The sequence below is a fragment of the Choloepus didactylus genome, chromosome X, assembly GCF_015220235.1.
Source record: "Choloepus didactylus isolate mChoDid1 chromosome X, mChoDid1.pri, whole genome shotgun sequence".
Classification (NCBI taxonomy): Eukaryota; Metazoa; Chordata; class Mammalia; order Pilosa; family Megalonychidae; genus Choloepus; species Choloepus didactylus.
The window spans coordinates 133,944,494-133,967,839 of record NC_051334.1 but is presented as its reverse complement, the minus strand read 5'-3'; the positions used below and the strand labels follow the sequence as shown (position 1 = coordinate 133,967,839).

At 37.0% G+C, this 23,346-nt stretch overlaps 1 pseudogene; it reads right to left on the bottom strand.

The window, feature by feature from the left end:
* Positions 1-20,304: 20,304 nt before the first annotated feature.
* LOC119522352 lies at positions 20,305-21,653 on the bottom strand (annotated as a pseudogene).
* Between the last annotated feature and the right edge of the window lie 1,693 nt (positions 21,654-23,346).

Here is a 23,346-nt window from a genome sequence, read left to right as displayed (position 1 = left end):
TATCCTCCCAGGTCACCAAATATTTGATTTGGGTATTTTCTGCTTGGGTACTTTCTTTTAGGGAAGATTCTGCAGTTCCCACCATGATCCTCAATTTTGGAAGCTCTTTCTTGCTGCTCTTTGTATTCTGCACTCCTGAGTAGCTTAAATTCTGCTGTGGGTTCCTGTGGGCTTGGTTCTCTGTGTCTTGATATAGGTGTGGATCTGTCTCCCTGCTGTGACAGATTTTATATTCTATTTCCCCAGTGGGAATTGAGAGTGATCCTGGCTGCTGCCTCTGGGACTGAGCTTCATGGGACTGAGTGGTGGGGAGGGAAAGGCCTGAATGGTCCAGGATGGAAGTTTCCTACCTAATATTTTTCTCTTTATTTGATTCTGCAATATGGATTTTAGGAGACATTTATATGGATTTTTAAGAGATACTTATTCTCATAATTTCTTCAAGAAAGTACTTGATGTGCAGAAACAGCCAGGGTAACTTTACAAATGTGAACTGTTAGAAATATTCCAGGGTCCTCATTGTTTGTATTCTATTATTTATTGTATTTCTTGTATTACTGATTACATCATTTATATGGCTGACAGTTTAGGCCAGTGTTCTTAGAGTGATGTTCTAAATATTTTCTTTCCTTTACCTCAAAATGTAGGAGAACATTCAAAAGAATTATTCAGCAAACAAGTATTGAGCAGTTACTGCATGAAGAACATAAAGTATGGGTAGACTTTTAGTATATAAGAGGGATGATGAAGCACAAATTTGAAGTGAACAGCACAAATATAAGAACCATAATATAGTATGTGTTGCACATAATTGTTTAGTCGATATATAGAGGAAAGATTTCATATAGGATAGAAATTGGAGAATGTCTGGAACGGTCAGAATTTGGTCTCAAAAAGTTTGAATGTTAAACTACACAATTTATATTACTCTATAGGCAGTGGGGAAAAACACAGTATCATCAGTAACTCATTTCCCTTCAGGGATGAAACATTTAAGCATTCTACAAGCTATTATTCAATATGGAATGCAGACATTTATTTATTTGGAAGAGCAATAGTAGTTTAGTTATTAGTATGATAACTCATGGAGATATACAATGATAAATTTTCTCTGTGTTAAATAGAGAATTTTCATTCTTCATAAGAAGAATGAAATTGATTCATATTTGTATGGTCTTTATATTTGGAGGTGGTGAATATAATCTCAGTCTTTCAATAGTGATGTAGACCATTAATATTTATTTTTATTTAAATACCAACAATGTGTTAAGGGAAGTGTCAAATATACAACCTAGAAAGACAGATCCTGTCTTAATTAATAATAGTTGGAGGTATTTCAAAGTAAATTATAAAATTGTTAAACTCTTTTGCTTTTTCCTTTGTTCAGAATCATAAAAAGGGAAAGATATCTGAGTGAGATTCTGAACTCTCTGAGGGTATAGACTATGATATATCTACTTTACTATTTTCAACAAGTAGGGCATAATATTATATCCTTGTCTCATATTTAACTGATCAAAAGAAACTTACTGAATGAATGAATGATATTATGGACTTCTGTGGTATTATCCAATGTGACTTCACCTCTTTTTCACTTTAGTCCCCCACTGGAACTTGTACATTGCTATCATTAACACACAGCCACTTGTAAAACTAGAAGATAATGCATTTAAAGCAATGTGTGAGTCTGAATTGGATGCTGGACAAGGAAAAGGACGTTAGGAGGAAATTGGTGATATTTGAATAAGATTTATAGATTAGGTAATAGAATTGTATCAATGCTAATTTCCTGAATTTGGTAATTGAATTTGATCATGTAAGATGTTAATAAGATGTTAATATTTGCAGAATTTGAGTAAAGCATACACGAGGATCATTTTGATTATTTTTGCAATATTTATGAAACTGTTAAATTATTTCAAAATTCAAAATTAAAAATTAAAGCAAAAGATTTTTAAAGACCCTTTTACCACTAAGATTATATATTTGATTCATTACTCCACACTCCCCTCTGTTTACACACCCTCATGATTTTTGATCCCTTGATCTCATGGTGTTTTCCACATCTATCAGAACAGCTTCTGATCCCATATCCTTCCCTACTTAGCCTGTGCAAACAAGGTCAACCTTTTAATTGATATACTTGTATCATTCCTAAAATTGGACATGAGTTTAATCTTGCACCATTACCATCACACCAGTCCACAACCCTGAATCATTAAGTTCTCATCTTCTATTCTTAGGATCCTAAGGACTACTAGAGAATGTTCAAAACTGTATATCAAACTCTACCATTTACTAACTTCAGCTCTCCCTAATATTTTGCAAATCCTTTATTTATATCTTATTGACTTCTGTCCATATTCTATTTACTCTTTTCTATGTTCCTCAGACACCTTAAAATATGCCACATAGAGATAATCTTAGCTAATGTGTACATGGAAACAGGATAGCCTGTGAGCAAATTATTTTAAATGGGTTTAGGATCAAGATTTGACAACCCTTGCAACTTGACTTTCACAATCATATAATTTGAGAATGTCCAATCAAAATTATTAAGGAACATAATTTTTAATTATTACAATAAATTTATGTCATCTTGTAGTAAACAGCCATACGTTTATGACACTTTCCTTAGCATAAATTCTTATTAATAGAAAACCAGAGAAAAAGGAAATGCACATTTCAACACTTACTGATACGTAATGCCAACTTTGCTTTTAAATGTTTGAAAAAATTTGCATTCTTTTCAGCAATGTAAAAAGGATTTCTATTACAGAATAAATGAAGTATTTAACTTTTTTCCAATTTAAACAATGACTAAAACAATGATCATAATTATAGTGATATGACAAATTCACTTTGCAATTCTATGGTTGAAATATTTCATATATTCATTGCTTATGTGAACTTCTTTTCCCTTTCTTTTCTTCCATCATTTTCTTCTGAAATTGCCTTTATGTCCATAATGTATTTTGTGGGCTTAGGGATGAGTTGAAATGAAGAATGTCTGAATTTTTAATATAATTAGGATATGCTACTATATTAAATATATTACCTTTTTTCTACTGATTGCAGTATAAACATCTTTCAAAGCTTATTATTTTTCATTAAGTTTGAATTTGTCTCTTTTTAAATATGAAATTCCTTAATGTTAGCACTAGAATTCTCTGTGAAGTCATCTGGTCCTGGGAATTTTTTCGTTGGGAAGTTTTTGATAACTGATTCAGTCTTTTTACTTGTAATTGGTTTACTGAGGTCTTCTATTTCTTCTAGAGTCAGTGCAGGTTGTTTGAGGGTTTCTAGGAATTTGTCCATTTCCTTTATATTGTCTAATTTGTTGACATACAGTTAGTTGTTCATGGTAACCTCTTTTGGTCATTTTTATTTCTGTGAGGTCAGTAGTAATGTCCCCCCTCTCATTTCTGATTTTTTATTTGCACCTTCTTTAATTTTTTTTTCTTTGTCAGTCTACCTAAGGGTTTGTCAACTTCACTGATCTCAAAGAACCAACTTCTGGTTTTGTTAATTCTGTCTATTGTTTTTGGTCTTAATTTCATTTATTTCTGCTCAAATCTCTGTTATTTCTTTCCTTCTGATCTATTTGGGATTAGTTTGCTGTTCTTTTTTCTAATTCTTCCAGGTGTGCAGTTAGATCTTTGATTTTAGCTTCCTTCTTTTTTAATGTAGGTGTTTATAGCTATAAATTTCCCTCTCAGCACTACATAAGTTTTGATGATTTCATTAATCACAAGATATTTACTGATTTTTCTGAAAATTTCATCTATGACCCATTGCTTGTTTAAAAGTGTGTTTGTTAACCTCCATATATTTGTGAATTTCCCAGTCTGACACTCTTATTGATTTCCAGCTTCATTCCATTATGATCAGAGAAAGTGCTTTATATAATTTCAAACCTTTTAAATTTATTGAGTCCTGTTTTTTGACCCAACATGTGTTCTATCTTGGAAAATGATCCATAAACACTTGAAAAGGATATATATTTTGCTGTTTTGGGGTGCAATGTTCTGTATATGTCTGCTAGCTCTAGTTCATTTATCATGTTATTCAAGTTATCTGCTACATTAATGATCCTCTGTCCAGGTGTTCTATCTATTGATGAGAGTGTTGTGTTGAAGCCTCCAACTAATGGTAGAGACATCAATTTCTCTCTTCAGTTTTGCCAGAGTCTGTATCATGTATTTTGGGGCACCCTTGTTAGGCATATAAATATTTAAAATTGTTATTTTTTCAGGGTGGATTTCCCCTTTCATTAATTTGTAGTGTCCTTCTTTGTCTCTTATAATAACTTTGCAATTAAAGTCTATTTTTTTCTGGTAGTATTGTTACCCTAGCTCTATTCTGGTTACTGCTTGTGTGGAGTAACATTTTACAATCATTCATTTTAAATCTATTTGTGTCTTTGCATCTAAGGTGAGTTTTTTGTAGAAAGCACATAGATCAAACATTTTTTAAAATCAATTCTTCGAATCTGTTTATTTTTATTGGGGAGTTTAATCCATTAACCTTCAATGTTATTACCATGAAGTCAGTATTTACTTCAACCATTTTATCCTTTGGCTTCTACATGTGATATCTTATTTTTTGTCTCTATTTTTACCCTTTTAGTTACCATTGCTAATAATCTTCATTTTTACACTCTCCTTCATACCTCTCTCTCCTGCCTTTTACTTTCAGCCTGCAGAATGCCCTTTAACAATTCTTGTAGGGCAGGTCTCTTCTTGATGTAATCTCTCAGTTTCTGTATATCTGTGAATATTTTAAACTCTCCTACAATTTTAAAATATTTTTTATTATTTATTTATTTATTAAAATACATTTTTATTGTGAACTTTAACATAGCTACATAAGAGTGATAAGTTTCAAAATACAATATAACAGGTAGGTAGATAGCAAATTTCAAAGAATGTTATGGGTTACAGTACCACAATTTTATTTATATTCTTATTGTGAAATATAACATATATACTAAAAGGTGAAAACTATCAAAGTACAATTTAAAAAGTAATTATATAGGCAATTTAAAATAATATTACAGGTTAAAGTTCCACAGTTTCAGTTTTCTCCTTATGGTGACATATAAGGTATATACAAAAAGATGATAACTTTCAAAGTACAATTTAATGAGTAGCTACAGAATACATTTCAAAGAATGTTATGGGATATGTTTCCACCATTTCAGTTATTTCTTTCTAGCTATTCCAGTGCCCTATCATCTAAAAATTATATATAAAGATACAGTATTTGTAATCCTTTGTTAAATCTTATCTTGTCTGTTGCTACCCCTTCCTCTCATTTAATCACTTTCTCTATCTTCAGGGGTGTCTGGACAGCAGCCACACTAACTTGTTCATATTGAAAAGTGGTGTCAACATTATTGAAAAGGGGACTGCATCTGGTTGTTGTTCTTAAAGATGCTGTTGCCTCTGGGTTTTAGGACTTGTCTGGCATAGAAACATTCTAGTGGATTTAAGTTTCTGAGAAATAAACTTAGTGAGTGAAATTTTATAGAATCTCAGATAGGGACCACTGTTTGCTAGGTCTTGTGGCCATTTGGGATTGCTAGCTGGAGCTTGCATATGAGTAACCTCCATGAAACCCTCTTGATATTATTTGAAATCTCTTTGCCACTGTAACCTTATTTTACCTTTCTTCTCCCCTTTTGTTTAAGAAGACAGTTTCAATCCCTCAATGCCAGAGCCAGGTTCATTCCTGGGAGTCATGTCCCACATCACCAGGGAGATTCACTCCCCTGTCTCCCTCATTTTTTTTCTCCTTAGAATAAATTTCATATTTATTTTATAATTAGTTACATGACCCAGTAAAAAAGAACATTTAGAATACAGTATTGAACTTTACCTAGTTACATTTCACTTATTGTGATCTTAATTCTATACATAATTATATTAATTACCATGAGGTTAATGAAACTGAACAAGGAAAACTGAGAAATTATACATGACTTTAAGGCTAAGAAACTTGTAATGTCTCTGATAACAAATGCAGGGCCCTGTTGCTTTCCAAAAACAAAACAAAAGAAAAAAAGACAAAACAAAAATGCCCATTCAATGTGGCATGACTATTACTGAAGTGTATTCAGCATTTCAAGGAAAGAATACAAAATTAAAACAGTGGAGAAACATAGAACTGGACAGTTCATTCTTTGAGCATGGCCAAACTGGTAGCCTCAGAATTACTTAAGGGAAAAAAATCAGTATTTCATCACTTCCTTGCCCTGGTTTTTTGGGTGGATAGAATAGTGAAGTCTAGATTTCTTTTTCAATGATTCCATTTCTTAGGAAGAGCCATATTATCTTTGATTGATGAGTCAGGTCATCCAAACTTAACAGGCTTACAAAACTATATGAGACAAATATCCTAATGTGTTCTACTATAATTCCTCCAAATACCTTCACAGCAAATAATTAACAATTGCAGTATTTAAAACTCTAAGCAGCGGAGGGCGGGGCAAGATGGCAGACTGGTGAGCTGTATGTTTTAGTTACTCCTACAGGAAAGTAGGTAGAAAGCCAGGAATTGCGTGGACTGGACACCACAGAGCAATCTGACTTTGGGCATACTTCATACAACACTCATGAAAACGCGGAACTGCTGAGATCAGCGAAATCTGTAAGTTTTTGCGGCCAGGGGACCCGTGCCCCTCCCTGCCAGGCTCAGTCCCGGGGGAGGAGGGGCTGTCAGCTCCGGGAAGGAGAAGGCAGAACTGCAGTGGCAGCCCTTATCGGAAACTCCAACCATAGATAGACTGAGACCAGACACCAGAGAATCTGAGAGCAGCCAGCCCAGCAGAGAGGAGACAGGCATAAAAAAAAAACAACACAAAAAACTCCAAAATAAAAGCAGAGGATTTTTGGAGTTCTGGTGAACATAGAAAGGGGAAGGGCCCTGAGGCGCATATGCAAATCCCGAAGAAAAGCTGATCTCTCTGCCCTGTGGACCTTTCCTTAATGGCCCTGGTTGCTTTGTCTCTTAGCATTTCAATAACCCATTAGATCTCTGAGGAGGGCCCGTTTTTTTTTTTTTTGTTTGTTTGTTTTTTGTTTTTTTAATCCTTTTTTCTTTTTCTAAAACAATTACTCTAAGAAGCCCAATACAGAAAGCTTCAAAGACTTGCTACTTGGGCAGGTCAAGTCAAGAGCAGAACTAGGAGAGCTCTGAGACAAAACGCAATAATCCAGTGGCTGAGAAAATTCACTAAACACCACAACTTCCCAAGAAAAGGGGGGTGTCCGCTCACAGCCATCATCCTGGTGGACAGGAAACACTCCTGCCCATCGCCAGCCCCATAGCCCAGAACTGCCCCAGACAACCCAGTGTGACAGAAGTGCTTCAAATAACAGGCACACACCACAAAACTGGGCGTGGACATTAGCCTTCCCTGCAACCTCAGCTGATTGTCCCAGAGTTGGGAAGGTGGAGCAGTGTGAATTAACAAAGCCCCATTCAGCCATCATTTCAGCAGACTGGGAGCCTCCCTACACAGCCCAGCAGCCCAGAACTGCCCTGGGGGGACGGCACTCACCTGTGACATAGCACAGTCATCCCTCAACAGAGGACCCGGGGTGCACGGCCTGGAAGAGGGGCCCACTTGCAAGTCTCAGGAGCCATACGCCAATACCAAGGACTTGTGGGTCAGTGGCAGAGACAAACTGTGGCAGGACTGAACTGAAGGATTAGACTATTGCAGCAGCTTTAAAACTCTAGGATCACCAGGGAGATTTGATTGTTAGAGCCACCCCCCCCCCCCTCCCTGACTGCCCAGAAACACGCCCCATATACAGGGCAGGCAACACCAACTACACACGCAAGCTTGGTACACCAATTGGACCCCACAAGACTCACTCCCCCACTCACCAAAAAGGCTAAGCAGGGGAGAACTGGCTTGTGGAGAACAGGTGGCTCATGGACGCCACCTGCTGGTTAGTTAGAGAAAGTGTACTCCACGAAGCTGTAGATCTGATAAATTAGAGATAAGGACTTCAATTGGTCTACAAATCCTAAAAGAACCCTATCAAGTTCAGCAAATGCCACGAGGCCAAAAACAACAGAAAATTGTACAGCATATGAAAAAACCAGACGATATGGATAACCCAAGCCCAAGCACCCAAATCAAAAGACCAGAAGAGACACAGCACCTAGAGCAGCTACTCAAAGAACTAAAGATGAACAGTGAGACCATAGTACGGGAGATAAAGGAAATCAAGAAGACCCTAGAAGAGCATAAAGAAGACATTGCAAGACTAAATAAAAAAATGGATGATCTTATGGAAATTAAAGAAACTGTTGACCAAATTAAAAAGATTCTGGACACTCATAGTACAAGACTAGAGGAAGTTGAACAACGAATCAGTGACCTCGAAGATGACAGAATGGAAAATGAAAGCATAAAAGAAACAATGGGGAAAAAAATTGAAAAAATCGAAATGGACCTCAGGGATATGATAGATAATATGAAACGTCCAAATATAAGACTCATTGGTGTCCCAGAAGGGGAAGAAAAGGGTAAAGGTCTAGGAAGAGTATTCAAAGAAATTGTTGGGAAAACTTCCCAAATCTTCTAAACAACATAAATACACAAATCATAAATGCTCAGCGAACTCCAAATAGAATAAATACAAATAAACCCACTCCGAGACATATACTGATCACACTGTCAAACACAGAAGAGAAGGAGCAAGTTCTGAAAGCAGCAAGAGAAAAGCAATTCACCACATACAAAGGAAACAGCATAAGACTAAGTAGTGACTACTCAGCAGCCACCATGGAGGCAAGAAGGCAGTGGCACGATATATTTGAAATTCTGAGTGAGAAAAATTTCCAGCCTAGAATACTTTCTCCAGCAAAGCTCTCCTTCAAATTTGAGGGAGAGCTTAAATTTTTCACAGACAAACAAATGCTGAGAGAATTTGCTAACAAGAGACCTGCCCTACTGGAGATACTCAAGGGAGCCCTACAGACAGAGAAACAAAGAAAGGACAGAGAGACTTGGAGAAAGGTTCAGTACTAAAGAGATTCGGTATGAGTACAATAAAGGATATTAATAGACAGAGGGGAAAAATATGACAAACATAAACCAAAGGATAAGATGGCTGATTCAAGAATTGCCTTCACGGTTATAACGTTGAATGTAAATGGATTAAACTCCCCAATTAAAAGATATAGATTCGCAGAATGGATCAAAAAAAATGAACCATCAATATGTTGCATACAAGAGACTCATCTTAGACACAGGGACACAAAGAAACTGAAAGTGAAAGGATGGAAAAAAATATTTCATGCAAGCTACAGCCAAAAGAAAGCAGGTGTAGCAATATTAATCTCAGATAAAATAGACTTCAAATGCAGGGATGTTTTGAGAGACAAAGAAGGCCACTACATACTAATAAAAGGGGCAATTCGGCAAGAAGAAATAACAATCGTAAATGTCTATGCACCCAATCAAGGTGCCACAAAATACATGAGAGAAACACTGGCAAAACTAAAGGAAGCAATTGATGTTTCCACAATAATTGTGGGACACTTCAACACATCACTCTCTCCTATAGATAGATCAACCAGACAGAAGACCAATAAGGAAATTGAAAACCTAAACAATCTGATAAATGAATTAGATTTAACAGACATATACAGGACATTACATCCCAAATCACCAGGATACACATACTTTTCTAGTGCTCACGGAACTTTCTCCAGAATAGATCATATGCTGAGACATAAAACAAGCCTCAATAAATTTAAAAAGATTGAAATTATTCAAAGCACATTCTCTGACCACAATGGAATACAATTAGAAGTCAATAACCATCAGAGACTTAGAAAATTCACAAATACCTGGAGGTTAAACAACACACTCCTAAACAATCAGTGGGTTAAAGAAGAAATAGCAAGAGAAATTGCTAAATATATAGAGACTAATGAAAATGAGAACACAACATACCAAAACCTATGGGATGCAGCAAAAGCAGTGCTAAGGGGGAAATTTATAGCACTAAACGCATATATTAAAAAGGAAGAAAGAGCCAAAATCAAAGAACTAATGGATCAACTGAAGAAGCTAGAAAATGAACAGCAAACCAATCCTAAACCAAGTACAAGAAAAGAAATAACAAGGATTAAAGCAGAAATAAATGACATAGAGAACAAAAAAACAATAGAGAGGATAAATATCACCAAAAGTTGGTTCTTTGAGAAGATCAACAAGATTGACAAGCCCCTCGCTAGACTGACAAAATCAAAAAGAGAGAAGACCCATATAAACAAAATAATGAATGAAAAAGGTGACATAACTGCAGATCCTGAAGAAATTAAAAAAATTATAAGAGGATACTATGAACAACTGTATGGCAACAAACTGGATAATGTAGAAGAAATGGACAATTTCCGGGAAACATATGAACAACCTAGACTGACCAGAGAAGAAATAGAAGACCTCAACCAACCCATCACAAGCAAAGAGATCCAATCAGTCATCAAAAATCTTCCCACAAATAAAGGCCCAGGGCCAGATGGCTTCAAAGGGGAATTCTACCAAACTTTCCAGAAAGAACTGACACCAATCTTACTCAAACTCTTTCAAAACATTGAAGAAAATGGAACACTACCTAACTCATTTTATGAAGCTAACATCAATCTAATACCAAAACCAGGCAAAGATGTTACAAAAAAGGAAAACTACCGGCCAATCTTCCTAATGAATATAGATGCAAAAATCCTCAACAAAATACTTGCAAATCGAATCCAAAGACACATTAAAAAAATCATACACCATGACCAAGTGGGGTTTATTCCAGGCATGCAAGGATGGTTCAACATAAGAAAATCAATCAATGTATTACAACACATTAACAAGTCAAAAGGGAAAAATCAATTGATCATCTCAATAGATGCTGAAAAAGCATTTGACAAAATCCAACATCCCTTTTTGATAAAAACACTTCAAAAGGTAGGATTTGAAGGAAACTTCCTCAACATGATAAAGAGCATATATGAAAAACCCACAGCCAGCATAGTACTCAATGGTGAGAGACTGAAAGCCTTCCCTCTAAGATCAGGAACAAGACAAGGATGCCCGCTGTCACCACTGTTATTCAACATTGTGCTGGAAGTGCTAGCCAGGGCAATACGGCAAGACAAAGAAATAAAAGGCATCCAAATTGGAAAAGAAGAAGTAAAACTGTCATTGTTTGCAGATGATATGATCTTATATCTAGAAAACCCTGAGAAATCGACGATACAGCTACTAGAGCTAGTAAACAACTTTAGCAAAGTAGCGGGATACAAGGTTAATGCACATAAGTCAGTAATGTTTCTATATGCTAGAAATGAACAAACTGAAGAGACACTCAAGAAAAAGATACCATTTTCAATAGCAACTAAAAAAATCAAGTACCTAGGAATAAACTTAACCAAAGATGTAAAAGACCTATACAAAGAAAACTACTTAACTCTACTAAAAGAAATAGAAGGGGACCTTAAAAGATGGAAAAATATTCCATGTTCATGGATAGGAAGACTAAATGTCATTAAGATGTCAATTCTACCCAAACTCATCTACAGATTCAATGCAATCCCAATCAAAATTCCAACAACCTACTTTGCAGACTTGGAAAAGCTAGTTATCAAATTTATTTGGAAAGGGAAGATGCCTCGAATTGCTAAAGACACTCTAAAAAAGAAAAACGAAGTGGGAGGACTTACACTCCCTGACTTTGAAGCTTATTATAAAGCCACAGTTGCCAAAACAGCATGGTACTGGCACAAAGATAGACATATAGATCAATGGAATCGAATTGAGAATTCGGAGATAGACCCTCAGATCTATGGCCGACTGATCTTTGATAAGGCCCCCAAAGTCACTGAACTGAGTCATAATGGTCTTTTCAACAAATGGGGCTGGGAGAGTTGGATATCCATATCCAAAAGAATGAAAGAGGACCCCTACCTCACCCCCTACACAAAAGTTAACTCAAAATGGACCAAAGATCTCAATATAAAAGAAAGTACCATAAAACTCCTAGAAGATAATGTAGGAAAACATCTTCAAGACCTTGTATTAGGCGGCCACTTCCTAGACTTTACACCCAAAGCACAAGCAACAAAAGAGAAAATAGATAAATGGGAACTCCTCAAGCTTAGAAGTTTCTGCACCTCAAAGGAATTTCTCAAAAAGGTAAAGAGGCAGCCAACTCAATGGGAAAAAATTTTTGGAAACCATGTATCTGACAAAAGACTGATATCTTGCATATATAAAGAAATCCTACAACTCAATGACAGTAGTACAGTCGGCCCAATTATAAAATGGGCAAAAGATATGAAAAGACAGTTCTCTGAAGAGGAAATACAAATGGCCAAGAAACACATGAAAAAATGTTCAGCTTCACTAGCTATTAGAGAGATGCAAATTAAGACCACAATGAGATACCATCTAACACCGTTTAGAATGGCTGCCATTAAACAAACAGGAAACTACAAATGCTGGAGGGGATGTGGAGAAATTGGAACTCTTATTCACTGTTGGTGGGACTGTATAATGGTTCAGCCACTCTGGAAGTCAGTCTGGCAGTTCCTAAGAAAACTAGGTATAGAGTTACCATTCGATCCAGCGATTGCACTTCTCGGTATATACCCGGAAGATCGGAAAGCAGTGACACGAACAGATATCTGCACGCCAATGTTCATAGCAGCATTATTCACAATTGCCAAGAGATGGAAACAACCCAAATGTCCTTCAACAGATGAGTGGATAAATAAAATGTGGTATATACACACGATGGAATACTACACGGCAGTAAGAAGGAACGATCTCGTGAAACATATGACAACATGGATGAACCTTGAAGACATAATGCTGAGCGAAATAAGCCAGGCACAAAAAGAGAAATATTATATGCTACCACTAATGTGAACTTTGAAAAATGTAAAACAAATGGCTTATAATGTAGAATGTAGGGGAACTGGTAATAGAGAGCAATTAAGGAAGGGGGAACAATAATCCAAGAAGAACAGATAAGCTATTTAACGTTCTGGGGATGCCCAGGAATGACTATGGTCTGGTAATTTCTGATGGATATAGTAGGAGCAAGTTCACAGAAATGTTGCTATATTAGGTAACTTTCTTGGGGTAAAGTAGGAACATGTTGGAAGTTAAGCAGTTATCTTAGGTTAGTTGTCTTTTTCTTACTCCCTTGTTATGGTCTCTTTGAAATGTTCTTTTATTGTATGTTTGTTTTCTTTTTAACTTTTTTTTTTCATACAGTTGATTTAAAAAAGAAGGGAAAGTTAAAAAAAAAATAGAAGGAAAAAAAAAGATGCAGTGCCCCCTTGAGGAGCCTGTGGAGAATGCAGGGGTATTCGCCTACCCCACCTCCATGGTTGCTAACATGACCACAGACATAGGGGACTGGTGGTTTGATGGGTTGAGCCCTCTACCACAGGTTTTACCCTTGGGAAGACGGTTGCTGCAAAGGAGAGGCTAGGCCTCCCTATGGTTGTGCCTAAGAGCCTCCTCCCGAATGCCTCTTTGTTGCTCAGATGTGGCCCTGTCTCTCTAGCTAAGCCAACTTGAAAGGTGAAATCACTGCCCTCCCCTCTACGTGGGATCAGACACCCAGGGGAGTGAATCTCCCTGGCAACGTGGAATATGACTCCCGGGGAGGAATGTAGACCTGGCATCGTGGGACGGAGAACATCTTCTTGACCAAAAGGGGGATGTGAAAGGAAATGAAATAAGCTTCAGTGGCAGAGAGAATCCAAAAGGAGCCGAGAGGTCACTCTGGTGGGCACTCTTACGCACACTTTAGACAACCCTTTTTAGGTTCTAAAGAATTGGGGTAGCTGGTGGTGGATACCTGAAACTATCAAACTACAACCCAGAACCCATGAATCTCGAAGACAGTTGTATAAAAATGTAGCTTATGAGGGGTGACAAGGGGATTGGGAAAGCCATAAGGACCACACTCCCCTTTGTCTAGTTTATGGATAGATGAGTAGAAAAATAGGGGAAGGAAACAAGCAGACAAAGGTACCCAGTGTTCTTTTTTGCTTCAATTGCTCTTTTTCACTTTGATTATTATTCTTGTTATTCTTGTGTGTGTGCTAATGAAGGTGTCAGGGATTGATTTGGGTGATGAATGTACAACTATGTAATGGTACTGTGAACAATCAAAAGTACGATTTGTTTTGTATGACTGCGTGGTATATGAATATATCTCAATAAAATGAAGATTAAAAAAAAAAAAAAAAAGACATAATGCTGAGCAAAATAAGCCAGGCACAAAAAGAGAGATATTGTATGTTACCACTAATGTGAATTCTGTGAAAATTTACAATGTTTTATACTGTAGAATGTAGGGGACCTAGAGATACCAATTAGTGGAGGGGGAATGATAATCTAATAAGAACAGATAAACTATGGAGGGTAATCTCAATGTTATGGGAATGCTCAGGAATGATTATGGTTTGTAAACTTTCTTGGATATAGTAAGATCATGTTGGAAGCAATAGAGTTATTTTAGGTTTTTTTTCTCTTATTCCTTTGTTTTCTTAGGGGTTGTTAATTTTCTTGGGGTATGGTAGGAACATGTTGGAAGCAATGTAGTTATTTTAGATTATTTGTTTTTCTTACTCCTCTGTTTGGACATGGTTTACTAATTTTCTTGGGGTATGGTAGGAACATATTGGAAGCAAAGTAGTTATTTTAGGTTATTTGTTTTCCTTAATCCATTGCTTTGTTTGAAATGTTGTGGGGTTTTTTTGGTTGTTGTTTGCCTGTTTGTTTTTAATTTTTTGATAAACAAAGTTAAAAAATTGAAAAAAAAATCAGTAGAAAAATGGGAGTAAAAACTAAATGACAAATAGGGTGGGATGGGGGGATGGTTTGGGTATTCTCTTTTCACTTTTATTTTTTATTCTTATTCTGATTCTTTCTGATGTAAGGAAAATGTTCAGAAATAGATTGTGGTGATGAACGCATAACTATATGATCATACTGTGAACAATTGATTGTATACCATGGATGACTGTATGGTTTGTGAATATATTTCAATAAAACTGAATTAAAAAAAAAAAAAAGAGTATAGGGACAGACAATAGTTTAAACATAAAGAGCAATCAAGACAAGAATCCACCTTTAACATATTTTTACTAAAGGAGCACTTAAGGTAAAAGGAACAAGTTTACAATGTAAAAATTGATTGATAGTTTGTGAAGCCTGGGAGCCCCTACTCCTCCAGATGCAGCTGAACATGTGATCAGAGAGAGCGCCCCCTTGTCTCAGTTACAGAAATTTTATAGCCTCTTGATTTAGAGGACCTTTAATTAAGTCATTCTATTTTTACATTAAATGTTGCTTTGTGAACACGAATGACTCATGAAGCGAAGCGCCTTGATCCACGAGTAGTTCAAGATCAAAGGAAGGTATCCATGTTATCAGAGACTTAGCCTTGAATGCCTATAAAACTCTACTGATAATATTTTTATTAATTAAGCTATAATTTCTTTAAGAGCAATATAACATACTTTTACTTATATAGTCTAAAAATTAGAAAAGGGATTACTATTACTTGTCTCTAACTTGTTAATATAGTTTTTCATTTTATTCTATGATTAGTTTAGCCATTGTATCACACTGATAAACATACATTTGATTAGGACTGTATTCAACCTTGCTACATTATTTACGACTTCTCTATGATTAAAGTAACAGCTGCAGTCCCACCCTGTTTTCACAGAAGACCAGGGGATAACATGTTACCTATATCTAAGAAGGTTGAGAGGACCTTTCTGTTTTCTTGAAAATATTCACAGATTTTTTTTAATTATTTAGCTTCTCCTTCAGTATAATATTCTAATACAGGACTTGAAGGATATGAATCATCTGTCACAGTTATTATAGTAAGGTCTTTCCACTTTTTATCACTTGGAAATTGTACTTGAGTGCTTTTAGGTAAAAGTTCTGTTAAATATGCTTCTATATCAGAAGGAATAACTGGTTCTTCACTATTAGAACAGAAAACATCAGGTGGTATATGAGAGCAGCATAGAGAGAAGGACTCAGCATCTTCATTATCAGGTTTCTCAGTAGAGATATTATCCTGTGATACCAATAATGCATTTTATAGGGATTTTTATTTTCTGGTCCCTGGTCCAATCTAGGATCATGTGTTGCATTTAGATGTTGTGCCATGTTCTTTCATGCAATCTTGTATGGGCAGAGATATTAGTGTTGATTATATTGTAATTCTTTGACTGTTTCCATGGAGATGTGACCCACCCATTCAGCCTGGGTCTTGATTAGTTTACTAGAGCCTTATAAGAGCTCAGATAGAAGAAGTTCGCAGCTGCAGCTTAGAGAGACATTTTGAAGATGGCCATTAAAAGCTGATGCTGACAATTTGGAGAATGCTATTTTGAAATGCAACCTGGGAGCAAGCAGACACCAGCCATGTGCCTTCCCAGCTAACAGAGATTTTCTGGATGCCAATGGCCTCTCTCCAGTGAAGATACCCTATTATTGATGCCTAACCTTGGATTTTTTATGGCCTTAAGACTGTAACATTGTAACCAAATAAACCCTCTTTATAAAAGTCAAAAAAAAAAAAAAAAAAAAAAAACTCTAAGCAGCAACTGAGTCCTGATAGTTTCCCTATATCCATGCTTAAAGTACATCTGAGATGATAACAATTTAGACTCACTGCATGTTTATGTTTTATAATTAGTCTTACATTCATGGATATCAGAACATAAAAAAGACTTCATGAAACTTGGCAGATATTTATTTCAGAACAAAAATAGAATGAGTTTTATATTAGTTGATTTGGGCTTGTCAGTTGTGATTTATGAGTGGTTAAAAAATCGACCATATAACTTTGGTCACTTTTTTTTAAAATTAAATTTTATTGGGATTGTTCAAATATGATACAATTATCCAAAGATCCAAAGTGCACAGTTGCCCACAGTACTATCATACAGCTGTGCATCCATCACCACAATTATATTTTTTTCAATTTTTAGAACATTTTCATTACTCTAGGAAAGAAACAAGACAAAAAAAAAAAAAAAACTCAAATCGTCCCATACCCCTAACCAACCCCCCACTATTGACTCATAATATTGGTATAGAATATTTGTTACTGTTGATGAAAGAATGTTAAAATACTACTAACTGTAGTACATAGTTTGCAATACATATATTTTTTCCTACATACCCCTCTATTATTAACTTCATGTTATAGTGTCATACATTTGTTCTAGTTCATGAAAAAGATTTCTAATACTCATACCATTAATCATGGACATAGTCTACCTGTGACTTTACAGGGAACCATCAATTGTTCACACAGGACAGAAATTATGGTGGGTGAAAAAACAATCTTAAAAAAAAACGAGTTGATGAAGAAACCTTGAGGGCCCTATATTGAATGAAATAAGTCAGACACATAAGGACAAATATTGCCTGGTCTCACTGATATGAGCTAAGTATATTATGTAAACTCATAGACATGAAATATAAGTTACCAGGACATAGAATGAGGATAAAAAATGGGGAGAGATTGCTTATTATGTGCAGAATGTTCAACTAGGTTTAACTTAAGTGTTTGGAAATGGACAGAGGTGATGGTAGCACATTATTGTGCGAATAACTAACAGTGTTGAATGGTGTATGAATGTAGTTTAAAGGGGAAGCTTAGAGTCACGCATGTCACCAGAAGGAAAGTTGGAGGTTAAATGATGGGAATATATATAAAAGGTCCCCTTCTTACAGTCATTTAGTTTTGGTATATTGCCTTTGCTACATTAAAGGAAGCATAACATAATGTTTCAGTTAACTACACTTTCCAGTTTTCATTGACCATATTTTTCCCCAATACCACCCTATTTTTAACACCTTGCTGGGTTGACATTCATTTGCTCTTCCCCATGAAAAAATGGGTTTGTATATTTTATCACAATTGTTGAGCACTCCAGGTTTCATTGAGTTACATAGCCCCAGGCTTTATCTTTCCTCTTCCCTTCTGCTGTCCCACATGCTCATTACCTTCCTCTCTCAACCATAGCCATAGTCAACCCCGTTCAGTGCACCCACATTTCTGTGCCACCATCACCCAAAACTGTGTTCCAAACCTCTCACTCCTGTAATTTCCTATCTGTCTGTAGTGTTCCCTTTAGTATTTCCTGTAAAGCAGCTATCTTGTTCACAAACTCTCTCATTGACTGTTTTTCAGAGAATATTTTAAACTCTCCCTCATATTTGAAGGACAGTTTTGCTGGATATGGGATTCCTGCTTGGTGGTTTTTCTCTTTCATTACCTTAAATATATCACACCACTTCCTTCTTGCCTCCATAGTTTCTGCTTAGAAATTCACACATAGTCTTTTTATGTGGGTTGCTTTTCTCTTGCTGCTTTCAGGATTCTCCTTGTCTCTGACATTTGAAAATCTGATTATTAAGTGTCTTGGCATAGGTCTATTCAGATCTATTCTGTTTTGGGTACACTGTGCTTCTTGGATCTGTAATTTTGTCTTTCATAAGAGACGGGAAATTTTCATTGATCATTTCCTCTTTTATTGCTTCTGCCCCCTTTTCCCTTCTCCTTCTGGGACACACATGTCATGTACATTCATGTGCTTCATGTTGTCATCCAATTCCCTGAGACGTTGCTCATATTTTTCCATTCTTTCCTTATCTGTTCTTTTGTGTGTAGGGTGGATTTCAGTTGTCTTTTTCTCCAGTTATTGTGTGTTTTCTTCTGCTTCTTGAGATCTGCTGTTGTATTACTCCATTGTGTTTTTCATCTCTTGTGTTTTGTCTCTTATTTCCATAGATTCTGCCAGTTGTTTTTACAAACTTTTGATTTTTACCTTATGTTCACCCAGTGTTTTCTTTATAGCCTTCACCTCTTTTGCCATATCTTCCCTGAACTCCTTGATTTGTTTTTTGATTTGATTTAGCAGATTTCTTTGAAAATCTTTATTAGATTGTTTCATTAAAGTAAAATAATATCTCAACTCTATCTTGATTGAGGTGTAAGGTTGCTCCTTTGGCTGGGCCATACCTTTGTTTTTCACAGTGTAGATTGTAGTATTCTATTGTCTAGGCATCTGGTTTCCTTGGTTAACCCAATCAGATTTTCCCAGACCACAACATGTTCAGATCTCAGAGTGGGGTTATATTCAGTTTCAAGTCCCCTGTGGGTGTGTCTTAGAGATTGACTGACTTTCCTGTGAGGTCTCTAGCCATTGTGCTTTTCCTCATCTGTCCAGTAGTGGCACCTGTCAGCCTGTCACTCCTGACTGCTTTAAGGAGGTGTGGCCCCTTTAGTTTCTGTTTTGGCTGTTTCCCCCCAGGCTATGGGGTCTGGTTCTGAAGGGAAGCCCAGTAGTAGGGCTGGGCACCCCTCCTTCCTCTTAGGGAAGATTCAACCCCTAGGGAGTTTTCATCTGCATTTGAATATCTCCTTTGTCTCTCTGACTCTATCTCCACCTCTGTATGGGTCAGAGTGCTGTGAAATGAAAATGGCTGAGGATCACTCTACTGAGCCCCTCAGGCTGAGAGAGAGAAAAAGGAATGAAAGCCCCCTTTCAGAGCCAGTCCACAGTGCCCCAGTTTCACCCATCAGACAGAGGTAACACTGGTCTTCTGGGCTCCTCCTCCAAGGACAGATAAGTCCACTCATTCTTTAAGGTCAGTCATCACTAAAAGCCTCTGTCTGCTTATTAGGTGCTTATAGCTTGTATTCAGCAGTCCACATTTGTTAATTAAAACCCCAGTTGGAGCTGGACTGAGTTGCATTTGCTTGCTCAGAGATTGCTGCTTTCTACCACAGTGAGGTTTTGCAGCTTAGCCCGCCATGGAGGAAAGAGGCTCCTGTCACTGTTCCATAGCTTTTACTTACATAATTTATGCTGCAATCTCAGGCATTCCTCCCAATCCTGGTTGGCATATGATGTGTGGACAGTCACAATTGTCCCTCAGCAGTTATTACAAATAATTTACTAGCTATTCCTGGTTGTTCATTAGTTTCTCCAGGAGACTAATTAAATTTCACTCCCTTCTATGGCACCATCTTGCCCCCTCCTTCCCCTATTTCTTTTTAATCTTGAGATTAACATAGAGTTTAATCTGTGTTGTAATAGTCTTGATGAATATGATCCATCTTATTACCAAAAAATAGGAGGGGTTAAAATTTCTTCTAAATCTGGTAGGAAGTCCACCTTCAACCCCTAAATTTTGTTCATTGTCTTGAGATAGCCTTAAAGGATATTTTAAAAAGACTTTCTCTTTAAAGATCTTTTTTCCTTTATGGTACCAAAAACCCAGTCATCTTAAGTTACCTTAATGGAAATCTTGCTTTTTCTTGGTAGAAAACTAAAATATTCTTTCTACTGATTTTGTTGAATGTGATTTCTTTTACTTTTGCCTTGTTCTGCAACTTCAATCTGCATTTCTGGATTCTCTGCAGCTAGCTTTACCATCCTTTCTGTGATCATCTTTTTCAAGCAGCTACTCAGCAAAAAAGCCTGTTTTGTTTAAAAACCCAGCCCATTGCCAGCAACTGTCCTCCCTGTACTGAAAACTGAGCTTTAAGTTCTGGTTGAGAGCTTTCAGTGGCCCGTCCGTATTCAGTAGCATCCCAAGGAAAGTGACCTGCCAGCACTTCACCCTATTAATCTGGAAGACAACATCCTGGGTCTTGTTATCAGGTAGGGTTATGCAGCAGCTTATCTGTTCATTGCTGACTGAAATAATGGCCACACATCCTGCTTCTTGATAGTCACAGGTACAGGGATCCAGCTGCATGTATCCATAATGACATACCCCCTGAGACAGCACCAAAAACTGTTTGGTTGTCTTCTTTCAGGAAAACCTCTACTTTCTCCCTCTGTGCATGTGTATGCTTGGCCCATTCCTTTTCAATATCCTGTATTGCCTGCAGGTATGTCAGCTCTCCAGCCAATGTGCAGTCCATCAGCCTGGCATCAAGGGAAGGGCCCATTTACCACTTTCAGGGTGCAAACTTACAGTTTTCCACTTTTGAAATTTGAAGACTAACATGGGGAAGTTCAAAGTCTGCCATTTTTTTCACAACAGAGTGCTTGCCCTCCTTGTGCAACTGAATGCAAAATAGGCTGAAGTAGTCCAAGAACTCCTGACAAAGTCTAATTCTGTGTGAAATACCTCTAGGACTCTTTCAGCAATATCTGATATTAGAATTTTGATTTTAATACTACTTCCATCAGGCAGAACTATATCAGGAGTGGATTTCTTCGTAGTGATATTAAATGTTTCCAGCTGTAACAGTTTTAAAAAGTAATGAACACATCACTTCTCAACATGTTTGGGTCCATGGATACATTTTGCAAATATTGTTCCAACTGTTCCCTCCTCTCATCAGGCATGGATGTGGTCATTTTGAGATAATTCTTTAGTGGAAAGGGAGGTGGGCAATTTCCAAAGACTCAACTCACCTGTTCATTCCATGATGTAGTTGGTGGCAGCACACCCTACAGAAGATGAACCCATCCAGGTACATGGAGTACAGCACATAGCACACACACATGCAGTGCATCGGGCTGCTGTTCTGGGAAATGGGGATACAGAAGTGCATCTTCATGGATAGGGTGGCAACCCAGGAGCAGGGCTGGGAACCAGACTGTGACCAGGGCATGGCTGTGTGCAGCTCTGAACCAACTGGCAGAGGGCACATCAGAGTGGGGCCATACTACCCTAGGTGGGGCCCTGTACTCATGCCCCAGGCCAGGGGAGCCTCTCTCAGTTTTGAAGGACAATTTTGCCAGATATAGCATTCTTGGCTGGTCATTCTTGTCATTCATTATCTTAAAAATATCATACCACTGCCTTCTTACCTCCATGGTTTGTGATGAGAAGTCAGAATTAAATCCTATTGAGGACAAATTGTATGTGATGAGTCACTTTTCTATTGCTGCTTTCAGAATTCTCTATCTTTGGCCTTTGACATTCTCACTGAATGTGTCTTGGAATAGGTCTATCAGGATTTATTCTTTTTGGAGCACAGCTTGGACATGTATATTCATTTCTCTCATTAGAGTTGGGGGATTTTGCCATTATTTTCTCAAATATTCTTTCTGTCCCTTTTCCCTTCTCTTCTCCTTCTGGGACATCCATGGTGCATATGTTTGCATGCTTTGTGCCATCATTGAATTCCCTGAGACCCTCCTCATTTTCTTCTCTCTGTCTGTTCTTCTGTCTGTAAGATTCCAACTGTCCTGTCTTCAAGTTCACTAATCCTTTATTCTTCCCATTCAAATCTGCTGTTGTATTCCTTTGGTGTATTTTTAAACTCACCTATTGTAACTTTCATACCATAAGTTCTGTTATTTTTCTTGGCATGCTTTGAAGTCTCATTTTCACACACACAGTGACTTCTTAATATCCTTTATCTATTTAGCCATATTTTCCTTTATCTCCTTGAATTGATTTAGGGGATTTGTTTGAACATATTTGATTAGTTGTTCCAAATTCTGTGTCTCTTCCACGTTTTTAATTTGTTCCCTTTAATGGGTCTTATATTTCTGTTTTTTGAATGGCTTGTAAATTTTTCTGATGTGTAGGCACCTGATTATTTTCACATGTTTATTCTGCTGGTCAATTTTACTTTTGCCTTCTTTGAGGTTCACTTTCCTCACATGCCAAGCAGATGGTGCTCTTTAATCAGCCTTTCTCACAGCCCTAAGGGTGATTTTATTTTTTCAACCTCCACTTGCAAGTGTTGAAACAATGACCATTGGGATCCCTGTTCCAGGCAGGTGAGAACTGTGATTCAGAGCAAGAAGCCAAAAGTCCAAACTGTTTTTTAAAATTCACTTTTATGGAGATACATTCACATACCATAAAATCATCCACAGGATACAATCAACTGCTCACAGTACCATCATATATTTGTGTATTCATCACACCAATCAATTTTTGAACATTTCCTTACTGGAGAAAGAATTAAAATAAGAATAAAAATAAAAGAAAACAAGAACACCCAAAGCATTCCACCTCCTCCATCAACCCAATTTTTCATTTTGTCCCCATTTTTCTACTCATCAGTCCATACACTGGATAAAGGGAGTGTGAGCCACAAGATTTTCACAAACACATAATCACATCATATAAGCTACATAGTTATAAAACTTTTTCAAGAATCAAGGATACTGGGTTGCATTGCTGCAGTTTCAGGTATTGCTTCCAGCTGTTCCAAAGAAATAACAACTAACAAGCGATATCTATATAGCACATAAGTATGCCCTCCAGAGTGGCCTCTCAACTCCATTTGAAAT